General features: G+C 43.9%; 1 protein-coding gene across 1 annotated transcript in view; it reads right to left on the bottom strand.

Moving 5' to 3' along the window:
• APBB1IP (amyloid beta precursor protein binding family B member 1 interacting protein) overlaps nt 1-2797 on the bottom strand; it is a 120427-nt gene extending 117630 nt beyond the window's left edge. The window contains exons 1-2 of the mRNA XM_032243826.1: nt 2125-2797; nt 1729-1931 (exon numbers count right to left, since the gene is read on the bottom strand). The gene's annotated coding sequence lies outside the window, so the exon portion shown is untranslated. The remainder of the gene's footprint in view (nt 1-1728; nt 1932-2124) is intronic.
• Nucleotides 2798-10892: the final 8095 nt, after the last annotated feature.

Genomic DNA, 10892 nt, shown 5'->3' on the forward strand with positions numbered 1-10892 from the left:
TTGACCTGTTCAAGTTTGGGTTCTTCATTCTCTCAGTTTTCAAATAGGATGGAAATTTGCCTTTTTACATATAGACCAGATACTCACTGTGCTTTTACAGGAACTTCTCAGAAACAAACTACCTCAAATATGTTGATATTTCAGAATATAAGAAAATCTGTTATCATGATTATGATCATTTTCTCCACTTTAAAACATTCATGATCAGCAATTCTAATTTTCCAGTATTCCAGCTGGGACTAATTCAAAGAATAATAGCAACTCCTCAGTTGCTCTCTCAAGGACAGACATAATGTAGTCCAATCATCTCACTTTACTGATGTTATCTGAAGTCCAGGGAGAAGTTATGCAAGTTAATCAAGGACATCCTTAGCTAGCTGGGGGCAGATTTAAGAGCCAGAACCCAGGCCTCCCAAGTGCTGAGGAAAGACACACATATTAGTAATTTTTAATAGTTTAAGGATTAATAGCTTAATAATTATTAATAGTTTATGGACACACATTAATAGTTTAAGGATGACGTTAAATTTCTTAGACTTTTCACAACACACTTTGAGCAGACAGGAAATATCACTAGAAGACGTTACAAAGTCTTTCTCGGCAGATCCTTGCTAATTTTGCCAGCAAGCATCATCACCCTGGCCCATGTACCACCCAGTATTCCAGTATTTCCAGAGGGAAAATCACTGCTCTAGGTTTATGAAAAAGGACAAACTTTTCCTTTCTGAAATTTCTGTCTGGAGACCCAGATTTTTAAATGAATAGTACCAGCACCTTCGTTTAAACCACGTATGTCACCGGAAAAAAAAAAAACAAAACAGAAAAAAAACTGGGGGCATAATCAACACACGTGCCTTTTTCTTTTGTTACTTTAGTACTCTGTCTCGTTAAGGATCACATCAAAAGTTGTTTTTGAACCGCTAAGTCCTGAGTGGCTTTAGGAAACACATTTCACTTTCCACAGGAGTATGAATACTATGAAATACCTTCCTAGAAGGAAAGTAAGAGGTACACTGGGCTAGGTCTTTGGCGGGACACCCGCGCAGAGGTTCTTGGAGACATTAGGACACCCTAGTTTCCTCCATGCCGTAAAAGGCCCTCTGGACCTGTTTCAAGCCAAATTATGAAACTTGTGCCTGGTATCCAAGTGTATCTTTAAGGTATTTTAAAATGAAAATGAGAATAATTCGGGGGAAAGAAGTTATTTTTAAAAAGAAGAAATAATTGTCCAAAAGTTTTAGAGGAAGGAAACAGTCTAAGAAGCGTCAGACTACGAGCCACATTCAAATTCTCACGCGACTGGTATTTATTCCACAGTGCCTGGAAACGCCCCTCAAGAATCCCTCTACATTCGGGTAGATTGGGGCTCCTGGACCTGCCGACCTTCTGGACGCGCGAGGGCTCATACCAGTTCCCCGTTTGACCTTGTAGCAATTTCCTGGGCAGGAAATATGTCAAATCTGATGCAACAGCTTGGGGAAAGGCAAGCCTGACCCCAAGCCCCCAGACTCCCACCTTCGCGAGCCGGGTCCAGTGTGGAGATCGGCGGCGGGCACCCGGGGTACCCGCTGCGCTCGAAGGCCACGCGGGGGGCGCGCGTTCACGAGGCCAGCGCCTGTAGCTGCGCCCGGCATCCGACCCAATAGGCTTGACGCACCGGCCCCGTGACAGCCCCGAGGGTCCCGGGCTGGCGCTCACAGGGCTCCGGAGACTAGGGGCGCCACTTACCTCGACGGCTCTGCGGGGCGCGGCGGGGGTGTGGGAAGGCGGCGGGGCTCGGGCCGCGAAAGCGACGCGCAGTGCAGGCGGCCGTACCCGGGCTCCAGGTCGCTGCCCCGGGGAGGAAGTGCTGTCAGCCCTGCCCTTCCCACGCAGCGTGCAGACGTGTGGCGCTATCCGAGCTGCTTTGCTTCGAGGTGCAAGGAGGGCCCCTAGTTAGAGACAGAGGGACAGACAAACGTATGCGTAAAGGACTCAGAGTTAGGGGCTGCTTTCTCTAAATCATCCAGTCTGCGCCTGACTTTCTCCCTATCCCGCCCCCGCTACACAACCACCTTGAAAAGATTTTTTTTTCTTTTTAAATTCTGGGAAACATTGCTCCTTTCTCTCTTGTCCCTCCCCTACCTGTGCCGTGCGCGCCCTTCTCTCAGGAACGTCTCCTGGCGAATCGACCCATTTTGCAGCCTCAACGCATGAGGGTCTAAGGGACTTGGGGCCAAGCGATGGTTCCACCAGAGAGAAAGGCCGATTTATGTTGCAACAGTCTGCCTAAGTGTTTACTTCAGCACATTCTGGGCTTCCTCTTTCGGGCCGGTTGTGCAAGGCTTCCCGGCCGCCTGCAGCCCGCCCTCAGGGGACGCAGCACAGGGCTGGACAGGCGGCACCCGCGTCCCGGCCGGAGTTCAGCTGTTTCTCGCGTGGGGGTGGAGGAAGGGCACGCTGGGCAGAGGCCGTTTCTCAACCAACAGGTTGGTAACCTCACCCTCCTTTCTCCCCACGTTTAACCACGCTCAGTTGGTGGGCTGGGTGTAAAGGAATCGCACTGACATGCATTGCTCATAGAAATCCAGAATGGTTTGAACCCCGTAGAAGAGGATTGAGCAATATCTATTTAGCTTGTGTACGGATTCGCCTTTTGACCCAGCCACCCTACTTCCAGGAGTGTATTACAAAGATCTGCTGTTGAAAATAAGTGATGCACATGGCACAGGGCATTCATGGCCTCACTATGTGCAATAGCAAAGGAATGGCTGGAAATAGCACTTGTCAGTTGAGAGTGGAGTTTCCTGAGAGAAAGTCGCTGGGAGGTCTGAAAATACAGAAGTTAAAGTCAGTTATGGTTTGTAAATGGCGGTTAAATAAACCTCCCCTTCTCTGCAGCTGTGTCTTCAAAGGCTTATATGTTGGGGAAGGCGGTGGAGACATAAACATAAACTAGATGCATGTGTTAACTCGGCAGTTTCAAATAGTTCTGTCATTTATTTAATGAGAAGCCATTTCCCAAGCACCTACACTTCTAAGAGCAATGAAAATAGAGGAAACAATTTCTGCTCTCATGCCTGGTGCATTCTAGTTGGTAGAAAGCAGACAACAGACAAATTAATATTCAACATGTCAAGGTGCTATATTAATTAGGGTAAATGATAAATAAATAGAAAATATATTGTCTCTTCCTTATGATTGTCTTAGTAATTTCTTTTCTCTAGCTTTCTTTGTTGTAAAAATAGGGTATTTATTTAAATACATATAACATAATATGTGTTAATTGACTGTTATCAGTAATACTTCTGGCCAACAGTAGGCCATTAGTAGTTAAATTTGGGGGGAGTCAAAAGTTATACATGGATTTTCAACTGTGCAGCAGTTTGGTACCCCTAAAACCTGGCATTGTCCTGTTACAGTAGGTAGCTAGTCAGGTATGAGCAGGGCAGGAGAGGGCTCCCCTGACTCCATACCAAGAACGTCAGGTGATGATCAAGCAGCTGTTAACCGTCCTTTTAAAATAATAATTGGTCACAGCCAATTATTAGCCTTACTGATAACAGTCAATGAACATATACTATATGCATTAAATACTGTATTTTTACAATAAAGTAAGCTAGAGAAACTGTTATTAACAAATCATAAGAGAAAATATATTTTCTATTTATTTATTTCCAGAGACAGTCTCACTCTGTTCCTGGACTAGAGTGCAGTGGTGAGATCATAGCTCCTTGTAGCCTCAAACTCCCAGGCTCAAGAGATCCTCTGGCGTCAGCCTTCTGAGCAGCTGGGACTATAAGCGTGCACCATCATTCCAGCTAATTTTATTTTATTTTAAATAATTTTTTGTAAGATGGGTCTTGCTATGTTTCCCAGGCTGGTCTCAAATTCCTGGCCTTAAGCAATCTTCCTGCCTCGGCCTCCCAAAGTGCTGGGATTACAGGCATGAACCACTGTGACTGATCTCACATTTACTATTTCTTAAGTGGAAGTGGATCATCATAAAGGTTTTCATCCTCATCTCATTCACGTTACTCAATTTTACTGGGAGGAGAAAGAGGAGAGGTTGATCTTGTTGTTTCAGGGATGGCAGAGGCAGAAGGAAATCCAAGTATAGATGAACCCATGCAATTCAAACCCATGTTGTTCAAGGGTCAACTGTATAATGGTTCTGACTAGGTTGGCAGCAGTGGAAATGGGAAAAAATGGGTGAATTGAGAGACATTTAGAAGGTAGTTGGCCAGAGATTGAGAGGGCTGGATATAGGCAGAGGGAGAAGAGCAGGCAGGCAAGGATGACTCCTAAGAATCAGGTTTGTATGATGGTGGCTGACAGTCCCATTATCAAGATGGGAACTCTGGAAGAGTGGTATTTGGGCAGGGGAAAATAGTGAGTTTTATTGTTTGCAAGTTGAATTGGACAAATCTTTAAGACATCCAAGGGGAGACTTCAAGTAGAGAATTGTATAGAAGAATCCTTTGCCCAGAGAAGTGTGATTCAGAGTCAGAGATACACATTTTGAGTAATCATATAGGTGGTGATTTATGAGATTGCGTAGAGAGACTATGACGTGGGATGAAACAGAGGCCTAGGGCTAAGTCTTAAGGAACTCCAGCATCTAAAGTAGAGGACAGAGAGTCCACAAAGAACACAGAGGAAGAGCTTTAAGAGGGTAGGAGGAAAACTAGGAGAAAGTGCTGTGGAAGCCACAAGAGTGGGAGGATGTGGTCAGCAATATCCAGAAATGTTGCAAGGACAAGTCAGCAAGACTGAGACATGGTAATTGGCTTTACCAATGTTAGTGACCTCAGAAACCAACTGCAATAGCATGATGGGCTGCAGGCCAAAGTGGGTTGAGGAGTGAACAGGGTGTGAAACATGAGGAGTGAACATGGTGAGCAAAGCAACCCTTGTAAATAGTTTGCCTATTGTATTAGTCTGTTCTCACACTGCTAATAACGACATACCCCAGACTGGGTAATTTATAAAGAAAAGAGGTTTAATTGACTCACAGTTCAGCATGGCAGTGAAGGCCTCACAATCACGGCAGAAGGGGAACAAGGAGCAAAGTCATGTCTTACATGGCAGCAGGCAAGAGAGCATGTACAGGGGAACTCCCATTTATAAAACCATCAGATCTCGTGACATTATTTACTATCACAAGAACAGTATGGGAGAAACAGTCCCCATGATTCAGTTATCTTCACCTGGCCCTGCCCGTGACATTTGGGGATTATTACAATTCAAGGTGAGATTTGCATGGGGACACAGCCAAACCATATCACCTGTGAAGAGAGGAAAGGGGACAGGGAGGCAGTGGGTGGAGGATATGAAATTAAGGAAGATTTTAATTATTTATTTATTTATTTTATTTTTAGAGACATGGTCTTGCTCTGTTGCCCTGGCTGGAGTGCAGTGGTGTGATCATAGCTCACTTGCAGCCTCTAATTCCTGAGCTCAAGTGATCCTCCCACCTCAGCATCCCAAAGTGCTGGGATCACAGGCACGAGCCCCACTATACCCAGCCTTTTATCTATTTTCTTAAATGATTTTCAAACAGGAATAATTGAGATAAGAGTGAGGAGTCGACATTAACAGAGAGTAGAAATAATTGATGGTGAAAAGTTTTCAAGACGGAAGTGGGTTGAGTCCAAAATGTAGGTAAATGAATGGGCCCCAGATAAGAGAAAAGAGACTTCCTCCATTTTATGGTGGGTTTAGAGTAGATAAGGATCTTCTTTCATATGGCTGTAACATAAGGAAATCTAACCTCAAGCCTCTGTTTTCCTTGCCAGAAGCAGGGTCATCTGCTGAGAGTGAACTTGGAGATCAGCCGGGCATTGATTTGGGGAGCTGGAGAAAGTCTGATAAGGTCATTGAAGAGAATGGGAGAGAAAGGGGATCAGAAACTGTAACGGGATTTCCAGGCAGATTCAGCATCCACTTAAAACAGGCAATCATGAATTATGGTGGAAGCCATCTTGTCGGCTGTGCCTCTCTCCTGCAGGACTAGGTTTGGATGGAAGATGGAAGGATGGGTTATTGTGGTCAGAAGTTAGACAGAGTGAACTTGCTTCTGGAGGTGGAGAGCTTATGGGTGCTGACAAAGTCCAGGGAGTGACCGTGGGCTGCGTGGCTGGGATGACCAAGGACATGAGAGGCTAAGGGGCCATGTGCATCATCCCAGCTAACTGTTTATGTCACTCAGGATTGGGGTGGCCACATCACTTATTGTCTCAAGACCGGGATATGTTTGAGAGTACCAAATTGCCAAGTAGATGGGAAGCTAAGGAACAATTGTAGGCCACGTGCAGTGGCTCATGTCTGTAATCCCAGCACTTTGGGAGGTTAAGGCAGGAGAATTGCTTGAGTCCAGGAGTTTGAGACCACCCTGGACAACACAGCAAGACTATCTTTACAAAAAATAATTAGCTGAGTATGGTATGTGTGCCTGCATTTCCAGCTACTCAGGAGGGTGAGATGGGAGGATGGCTTGAACTTAGAACTTTGAGTCTGCAGAAAGCTGTGGTCATGCCACTGCACTCATCCTAGGTGACAGAGTTATAATTCATGACTGTTTCAGGCAAACAGAATGATGACAGGATTTAAGCTTATCTTAAAAGGTGACGGGGAATCATGTGTCAGGGTTTTGAAATGAGAAGGAGGAGAACTGGGTTGTTTAGTCAGGTGTCATGAGCCTCAAATGAGAAAGCTTTTCTCATTTGCTTGGAGTTTTGTTTTTAATAAAAAGATTAGCCATTTATGATTTGCAAGTAGCAGTGAGGAGCATGGAGAACAGTAAGCTCGCCTTTCAAACTTAAAGTTGCTGGAATTTAAGAGAATAAATCACTGTCTTTTGAGAAAGCTGCAGTGGAAATGGTGTCCTCAGGGCACAGTTAAAGCCTGAAGTTAGAGGAACACTCCAGAAATAGCTTCAAGATATAGGAGTGGCAGTGAAAGATTTTGGGAGGTGGGGAAGAGAATGACCCATGGGGTCATGAACACGGAATCACAGCCCATAGTGGAGACGATGGTGTTGGGGGAACCCCCCAGGTGGTTTCCTCTTTGGAGAGTGACCAATAAAAACTAAAAACAGATTTCAGCCAGGCGTGGTGGCTTATGTCTGTAATCCCAGCACTTTGGGAAGCCCAGGTGGCCAGATTGCTTGAGGTCAGGAGTTTGAGACCAGCCTTGCCAACATGGTGAAATCCCATCTCTACTAAAAATATAAAAATTAGCCAGGTGTGGTAGTGTATGCCTGTAATCCCAGCTACTCAGGAGGCTGAGGCAGGATAATCCCTTGATTCTGGGAGCTGGAGGTTGCAGTGAACTAGAATAGTGCCACTGCACTCCAGCCTGGGTGACAGAGCAAGACTCTGTCTCAAGAAAATAAAAGGGGACATCCTCAGGTATCTCAGAAGAAGATGGCTAGTGGGTAAAAGGCGTGTGTTATGGAACTGTAAAGAAACTCAGTTTACATTGAGTTGGATTTTGACTGTGTCTCATTACCTGACTCTGTCGGCAAGACCATCAAATCCAACATGTATTTTCTAATCTCTTCCTGGCCGGAATACGTTTACCTTCTGTAAGGGGACCTGGGTTGACTTGAAGTTAGAACTCTGGTAACTTTTCCTTTTTCTTTTTTACAGATGATACTTTTTCTTTAGTTTAGCATTTTATAAAGCTGCTCATTTATTTAATTTGACCTGCCCTCAATTGTAGGGGATACTAGTTTGATTTAAATATCTAGCTTATTTTTAAAAATCTAACTTTTATGCCATCTGTAGTAGACTGTATTTTCCAAAGATGACCATGGCCACACCTTTCTTCCCCCTTAAGAGGTAGGATCCATTTATCTCCCTCTCCCTTGAATGTACTTTGACCAGCAGAATAGAGTAGAAGTGATGGTAAACATAGCACTTAAATCCTGCCTCTTCTGGCCTTGAGCAGTCATGAAGAAGTCCTGGCTACTATGTCAGGAATGAAGCCACATGGTGAGGCATGGAGGCATCAGATGTGAAGCGAAGCCACCATTTTCAACACCCAGCCCCAGGAAGCCTTCAGATGATTCCTGTGCCAGCTCATCTCTAAATACAGCTGCATGTGAGACCAAGGGAGAATCACCCTGGTGAACGTTGTATCCCTGAAAGATGATAAAAAATGGCCGTCTTAAGCCTCTAAGTCAACGGTCCGCAGGAACCAGGTTCATGGCATCAGGAACTGGGTTCGTGGAAGACAATTTTTCCACAGATTGGTGGGGGAACAGTTTCAGGATGATTCAAGTGCATTGCATTTATTGTGTGCTTTATTTCTATTATTATTACATTGTGATATATAATGAAATAGTTATACAACTCACCATAATGTAGAATCAGTGGGAACCCTGAGCTTGTTTTCCAGCAACTAGGCGAGCCCATCTGGGGATGACAGGAGACAGTGGCAGATCATCAGGCATTAGATTCTCATAAGGAGTGCATAACCTACATCCCTCACATAAGTAGTACACAATAGGGTTCATGCTCCTATGAGAATCTAATGCTGCCACTGATCTGGCAGGAGGTAGAGCTCAGGCAGTAATGCAAGTAATATAGTTTGGCTGTGTCCTCATCCAAATTTCATCTTGAATTGTAGCTCCCACAATCCCCACAAGTCATGGGAGGGACCTGGTAGGAGGTAATTGAATCATGGGGGTGGGTTTTTCCTGTGCTGTTCTCATGATAGTGAATAAGTCTCATGAGATCTGACGGTTTAATAAAGGGCAGTTCCCCTGCACATGCTCTCTTGCCTGCCGCCATGTAAGATGTGCCTGTGCTCCTCCTTTGCCTTCCACCATAATTGTGAAGCTTCCCAAGCTATGTGGAACTATGAGCCCATTAAACCTCTTTTTTTTTTTTTTTTTTTTTTTTTTTTTTTATAAATTACCCAGTTTTCTTTATGGCAGTATGAAAATTGACTAATAGAGTGAGTGATGGTGGAGGGGGCAGCTGTAAATACAGATGAAGCTTCACTCGCTTGTCCACTGCTTACCTCCTGCTATGTGGCCTGGTTCCTAACAGGCCATGGACAGTTACCAGTTGGTGGTCTGGAGCTTGGGGACCCCTGTTGTAAGTGTTGGTTTGTTCACAGCAATAGACACCAAAGACACTATCTTGGGTATCAGTGTTTCTCATTTGTCTGTTACAGTCAAATTTCAATGCTTTAACTTTTTAAATATTATAAACTGGCAATGAAAAATAACTCTGCTCATGATTTCTATTTTAACCATAACAGGTATATATAATTAATATATTTTTACTAATTTCATGTTTTACATATAGCGAATATATTTTCTCTTGCCTGTTAACAAGATCCTCTCTCTACCTGCCTCCTCACTTGCTACTACTGGTCCCTTGCCTTTGTTCGAAGCCAACTCCTTTCTCTCCCACACCCCAGTGGTACTCAGTGGGAGGAGAACCAGAAAAAAAAGGATGAAGACCAGCCACAGGAGGAGAGGAATGGAGAAGACATGAGAGAGTTCAAGAAGACTTGGTAGAGAATTTTTGGTGGGGAGCTAAGAGCAAGGCAAGGAGAAAAGGGTTTGAGGGAAACTGCAGGTTATGAGATGGGTGGAGGTGGGAAGAAAGGGAGGAAAATATCATGGACTTGGTTTAAAATTAAATTGGCTGCTGGTTTCTTTGCATTGACACTGCACAGGGCCTATGCCCATGGGAGGGGGCCCAGTGTTAGTCAGGGTACTAAACAGGCATTAAATTCGTGAAACTCTGAGATATACATTTGATGCTTGAACAAGGCGTAGGTTAGGGGAACTGACCTCCGTGCATTTTTAAGTTCCATGTATAACTTTTGACTCCTCAAAAACTTCACTGCTAATAGCCTACTGTTGACCGGAAAACTTATCAATAACATACAGAGTTAATTAACACATATTTTGTATGTTATATGTATTATATACTGTATCCTTACAATAAAGTAAGCTAGGAAAAGGAAAATTTTAAGAAAATCACAAGGAAGCGAAAGTATGTTTACATGACTTACCCACCCCACCCATCCCTATATGCACAAACATTCTGACTTTTTGAAATCATATTTTTCTGAATGCTTGCCACTATTTCAATAAAGTCATGGCTGCTCTTGAATGAAAAATGTTAATAAAATAAAATCTTCCCTAAAAGCTGGTTATCCAACCTTTATTATGCTTGTTAAGTGGAAGCGGACCATCATAAAGGTCTTCATCCTCATCATCCTCATGTTGAGTAGGCTGAGGGGGAGGAAGATGAAGAGACCTTGCTGTTTCAGGGGTGGCAGAGGCAGAAGAAAATTCATGTATAAATCGACCCATGCAGTTCAAAGCCATGTTGTTCAATGACCAACCGCATACGCATATACTGCCTCACCCAGAGCATGTGTCCATAAACCAGTTATCATGACTACCTAGTATAATTGATTGAAAGTACAAAACACATGGGTATTGTCTGATTTGCAAGGATCAAAATCCATTCAAACAGGCTCAAGCCAAAAGGAAATTATGGCTTGAGCCATGGCTAATAGCTCATGGAACAGCAGGAAGGATAGCCAGTCTCTTGAGAGATAAGACCAATAACTTGAGGACCCCCAGGAAGTCTCTCCATCTTTTTCTTTGTGTGCCCACATGATTAATATTAATCAATTAATATAACATAATTAATATTCTCTGACCAACCTTTTTATCCTTTTTCTGCAGATCAGCTTTCTCTAGTCTACCACAGCCACTGCCCTGAATCAGGTTTCATGAACTCTAGACTTAGAGATGGAGATGGTGCAGAAAGCCCCCTGGAGGGCTTTCAGGAACAATATCTGTAAGGTAGCATAGGAAGAAGGGTTGGATATTGGGAAAAGTTAAACTCTGATGCAGCATCAATGAAGGCCTCAGC

Source organism: Sapajus apella, unplaced genomic scaffold (genome assembly GCF_009761245.1).
Source record: "Sapajus apella isolate SASKATOON/1434 unplaced genomic scaffold, GSC_monkey_1.0 scaffold53, whole genome shotgun sequence".
NCBI classification, from domain to species: domain Eukaryota; kingdom Metazoa; phylum Chordata; class Mammalia; order Primates; family Cebidae; genus Sapajus; species Sapajus apella.